The sequence below is a fragment of the Thamnophis elegans genome, chromosome 10 (assembly GCF_009769535.1).
Source record: "Thamnophis elegans isolate rThaEle1 chromosome 10, rThaEle1.pri, whole genome shotgun sequence".
Lineage (NCBI taxonomy): Eukaryota > Metazoa > Chordata > Lepidosauria > Squamata > Colubridae > Thamnophis > Thamnophis elegans.
This window is the reverse complement of record NC_045550.1, coordinates 56,134,726-56,140,725: the sequence shown is the minus strand read 5'-3', so window position 1 is coordinate 56,140,725 and position 6,000 is coordinate 56,134,726.

The window sequence follows — 6,000 nt, the reverse complement described above, 5'->3', positions numbered from 1 at the left end:
TATCACTCAGATTCCTATTAGGCAGTAGAGCAGAACAGTTCCAGTGCTACCTTTATGGGTCATCTGAGCAGAAACTTCCAGACGAATAGCGTTGTGAACAACACCTGGGCATTCCGTACAGCTAACCTGTCAGACAATGGCTTAATTCCATTGTCTGAGTATAGAAATATTGGGGAGGGTGTTGCTCAGCCTGTTTGTTGCAGGGTAATTTTCTCTCTGCAAGTGATGGACTTCACAGGAGTTGGGTTTTTGATTCCTGCTGAAATTATAGGTCTCCTTCCAGAGAATCTGAGGTTTTGGGAAGTGAAGCTATTGTAGGAATTTAGCACCCAGTGAAATATTGCAGGAAATATTATAAAGGCAGAATATTATATTTCCCTGGATGAGAAAAGGAGAAACATGTATTTAAAGACAAAGCAGCTCCCTCCCCCACACTTGGAATTAAGACATGGCACTCAGGACATGATAGGATTAGCCCTCTACCCATTTCACCACATGGCACCTGGGAAGATTACATCACCCAGCAAGGCTCTACCAGACAGCCTACAAAGTTAGCTAAGTTAGCTCATCCGCCCTCTGGGAGTCTGACAACCAATGGGATACATTTCTTGTACAGGAACAGGAAACTCTAAGGCAGGGCCCAAGAGAGTGTATAAATTTATCCCTTTCTCCACTCAATGTCCCTTTCCCACCCACCCCAGGATCTAAACCATGTGGTCCTGTCCACCATTAAAGAGCCAAGGTGGTGCAGTGGTTAGGGTGAAGTACTGCAGGCCACCTCAGCTGACTGTTATCTACAGTTCAGCGGTTCTAATCTCACCGGCTCAAGGTTGACTCAGCCTTCCATCTTTCCGAGGTGGGTGAAATGAGGACCCAGACTGTGGGGGCAATATGCTGACTCTGTAAACCGCTTAGAGAGGGCTGAAAGCCCTATGAAGTGGTATATAAGTCTAGCTGCTAGCTGCTATTAAAACCATCTTTCCAAACAGCCACCATTGTTTCCAGTGTCCTTCCCCCTACTTGAAACTGAACCCAGAGGGACATTTCTTTCAACAATCTGTTGATGCTTCCCACCTCTTTCAGTATACATAGAATATTCCCGCAGCTTTAAGAAAGATTCTAAAACTAGTCTGTTAGTAAAACATTTTCACGTAAATGCTAGTGCATTTGCTTTACGTACAAATACAAAAACTGCTAAAAGGATCCAATATGATGCAGTTAGGGAAAAAGGAAAACTGAAAACAAACATCAAGCCTTCTCTTCACAAGGTCTGGAGGTCATTTAAAACCACAGCAATGGATGCCCAGTTAAGACGTATTCTGTGACATAAGGTCAAACCAATCAAGAATGATGCGCTTACCATTTTCTTATAGTATCCAGAAATGCATAAAAAATTAAAATGGCTCCTTTCAGGAATTAGAATGCCTATTCCAATGAGGAGAATAAAAAAGAAACTGGCGGAAAAATCTGTAAATGTTCATAAATAATAATACAAAAAAGAAGAATATGAGGAATGCATAAGAGAAATACATAAAATGGAAAATCTTTCAATATATTTAAAGCAGAAAACCATCCAGGAAGAGGTTGCGTCATTCATCAAGAGCTAAAAGACTCAGTCTAAGTGCTAATTTGTCCCAACTAAATATGGAAATTTGGATTGATGCACCATTTATTGCCTTCAGATGAGTATTTGCCTCCCTGTCTTCTCTTCCTCACTTCAACCAGAAGCCAGGCCAAGATATTCCCCATTTTGCCCCACTACTAATTGAAAAACTCAAGGGCAGTTTTAGCTCAACAGCTAGTGGACACTGATGGCAAGTTTAGAGAAAACTAGGCCTTTGAACTATGGTGCTGGAGAAGACTCCTATGAGTCCCTTGGACTGCAAGGCCATCAAAGGTCAGTCTTAGAGGAGATCAGCCCTGGCTGCTCTTTAGAAGGCCAGATCCTGAAGATGAAACTCAAATACTTTGGCCACCTAATGAGAAGGAAGGACTCCCTGGAGAAGAGCCTAATGCTGGGAAAGATTGAGGGCAAAAGAAGGAGGGAATGACAGAGAAGGAAGTGGTTGGATGGAGTCATTGAAGCTGTAGGTGTGAGCTTAAATGGACTCCAGAGGACAGGAAGGCCTGGAGGAACATTGTCCATGGGGTCGCGATGGGCCAGACATGATTTCATTTCATTTATTTCATTTATTAAAATTATAGGCTGCCCAATCCCGGAGGATTTCTCAACTAACAGGCCTTCTTAGGAGTGTTAAAAATCTCCTAAGTTATCATTTGGCTTCAAAATGTCTTTTCAAATTCACAGTAGCAAAGAAAACATGGATGGTTATTAGACTTGAGGAAAAGATCTAAAGAAAAAGTGGGAGCTAATTTAGTGGTTAAGGCACCAAGTTAGAAACCACAAGACTAACATTTTAGGAACGAAAGTTGGCTGGATAACTTTAAGCCAATTGCTTTCTCTCAGCACAACCCACACCACAGGGTTGTTGTTGAGGAGAAAATAGAGGAGGAGGGAATATTAGGTAAGTTTGCCACCTTAAGTTATTTATAAAAATAATAAAGGCAAGATTAAAAATCTAAAAAAACATCCCTGTAGGGCCATTTGGTCATTTTAAAAGATGTTAGGTAAGTGTTGAGTAATATACTGGTAAATAACGTCAAACTGTAGGAAGTCAGCACCCACACCTCTCCTAGAAAAATGAGATATTTTAGGAAATATTAAAAGGCACAATACTTCTGCTAAAAGGGAGGCAGAAACACACAAACCCCTTTGTCAATGGGCCATTAAGGCCTGAGCCAGTCTATTCTACATAATGAAGGTCTACCTCCTTCAGAAAGAGCCATAATAGGAATTGCCTCTACACATCTCACCACATGGAACCTGGGAAGATTACATCATCCAGCAAGGCTGAACCAAGCCTGGGACTCAGGACAACCTGCAGAGTTGCTCCTGCATGGCTCCATGGGAGTCTGACAACCAATCAGAATACAAGCTCAAATTCAAAAGTCTAGAGAGGGCATAAAACTCAGGGACTCTCAGTATCTCTGCCCTTTTCCCCTAGGACCTCAAACCATGTGGTCCTGTTCATCATCAATATACCTTCTTTCCAAGCAACTTCCATGAATCCAGTCCCTTTCCCCCCCACTTGGAACTGAACCCAGAAGGACATTTCTTCCAACAAACAATTAATGCCATTTTCTTTCTCATTACTCATTGATCTCAGAATTTGAGAGGGGGGGTGTTGGCTCTAAAAGATGCAACTAAATGGGTAGAGGCTGTGAAAGATGCCACCCTTCTTTCCTTTTCTTCCTTATGGCTACTAGAGGCTACCCTTCCTATTTAACCTCAAATGGAGAGCAGTTCTAAAGAATGGAAATCTTTAGAAATTTGCATTGGGAAAGGCACTTGTTATAGGAACTGTAAGGATAACAGCATTGAATGAAGTTTTTGCATCTGCACATACCCAAATGGACTAGATCCCTGAGTGTATACCCGTGATGGCAAACCTATGGAGCCCTCTCTGACGGCATGCAAGCCATCGCCTAGCTCAGTTCCACCGTGCATGCATGTGCACCCTCCCCTCTGGCCAGCAGATTTTCGGGTCTGTGTCATGCATGTGGGAGTCGCATGGCCATGTGCAGGGGGTGTTCTGCCCTGCACCCTGTTTTTGGCCCCAGGAGACTTCAGGGAGGCCTGTTAGGCCCAAAATAGCCACCGGGATACCCCCCCCCCCCCGCAGCCCATTTTTGGTTCCAGGAGGCTGCAGGGAGGCACAAATGTGCATGCTTTCAGGACAAAAAGGTTGGCCATCATTGTCTTCCCAGGAAAGAAACTGGAACAAGTAGAGCAAATTGAGATAAGTAAAGAATTAAATCCTAGGACGTTTTGAGATACTCCACGGTAACAAACCATTGGCTCCGATGTCACCCACTTTGAGAGACTAAATGTAGAATTGCTGACCACTTAGCAAAAATATGTTCACTCGGATCAGGCTCAGCGGCATAGAACTAGAAAATGTCCTGCTTTTTGGTGACCCCAATTTTTCAAAGAAACCCAGGGCGATCCAGACATTACAGATGGTTTGGCTCAAGGGTCAGTTCCAAGGAAATGAGTAGAAATCATAGTCAAAGAAAAAAAATGAATAGGCACTTAAAGGATCGATCCTTGCTTAAAAGGAAATCAGCACAGATTTCCTGAAGACAAATTTTGCCTTACCAATTTTTTATAGGTGTACAGTGTGTATCTCACCTGGACAATGATCTTGGGTCATAGTGGGTAGTTTAATTAAGGCAGTGCCTCGATGTGTGCTAGCTGTGAAAAAGGAAAATTAAAGGGAAAAACTAGAATATTCAAAGGGCTCAGACACAAGAAAAGTTTAAGTTTGAGATTATTTAGTTGAGAAACAGCTGAGAGTGTAGACAGTTAGCACCCACCCTTCTAGAGAAGAATATAATATTAAAAAGGCAGAACATCATACCTCCCTGGATGAAAAAAGGCAATACATGCTCTTTGAAAGCAGCCCCCAAATTTGCTAATAGCCCCAGATAATAGCCCCCAGTGGTGGGTTGCAGGTGATATGCCCGGGGTACCAGGGCCAGCCCAGAGCACCAGATACCATTCCGGTACAGTGCTCCAGAGGGTCCACCCACCCGCCCGAGCTCCTTACCGGTCTTTTACATCTTCTGCGCTTCTGCACATGTGCATGGCGCATCCATGTGCACGCTGCCGGGCCTGTACCAACTGGGTGGCAGCATGCACATGGACGTGCACATCTGGAACCCACCACTGCCCCAGAGAGACTGATGCCAATCTACCTACAAGACAAAAGGCTGGGCCGGCTTATCTACAACACAAAGGACCTTCACCCTCAGACATAATAGGATTAGCCCTCTACCCATCTCACCACATGGCCCCTGGGAAGATTACATCACCCAGCAAGATTAAACCAAGCCTGGGACTCAAGACCACCTACAAAGTTACCCCTGCATGCCCCATGGGAGTCTGACAACCAATCAGAATACATTTCTTTCACAGGAACAGGAAGCAAATTCAAAGCCCAAGAGTGGGTATAAATATGTCTCACTCACAACCCAGGGCTGGGTTCCTGCCAATTCTAACCTCTTCTATAGAAGAAATTCCACAAATCTACAGTGCCATTTAGAACCGATTCCAGCTCCCTCCCCCGCCCGTCCGCACATCATCAAGATGAAGAGCGAGAGGAGGAATTCTGGGAGTTGAAGTCCACAAGTCTTAAAGCTGTCAAGTTTAAACACCCCTGGGGTTTTTTTCTAAAGGGTTAGGGGTGCAAGGGTCTTGTAACTTGACAGCTTTAAGACTTGCGTGCTTCAAATGCCAGAGTTTCTGAGCCAACATTTTGGTTGCTAAGCAAGAGCGTTGTTAAGTGAGTTTCACCACATTTTGGCCATGCCCACCCAATCACATGGCTGCAAAGTCACTTCCACCCGGTCACATGGCTGGCAAGCCACTCCCACAAAGCAGGCCACACCTACAGAAGAGGTTCTAAAATTTTTTGAAACCACCACTGTCACAACCCCATGTGGTCAGCTACCCAGCACCTCAAACCATGTGGTCCTCTCCACCATTAAACCATCTTGCCAATAAGCCACTATGTTTCCAGTGTCTTTCTGCCCACATGGAACTGAACCCAGATGGATATTTCGTCTAAAGCATATAGGGACAGGCAGAAATTGTTGTTCTCTCTCTTTCGAAAAATTAAGCCAGGGACCATTAAGTGAAACCAAAATTTCTGAACTGAAGGGGATTTATATACAGCCGTGCAAATTGAGGAATTCGGTTCTACAAAATGTGGTGATAATCACTCAAATAGGTTTTTAAAAGGTTGGGATACATTCGTGGAGAAGTTTAATATCTAATTTAATGGAAAGAAGAACTAAGGGTGGTATGATAACAGTGAGCTAAGGGACTGCCACAAAGAAGAGGCGGCGGGGGGGGGGGGGTGTCAACCTATTCTCCAA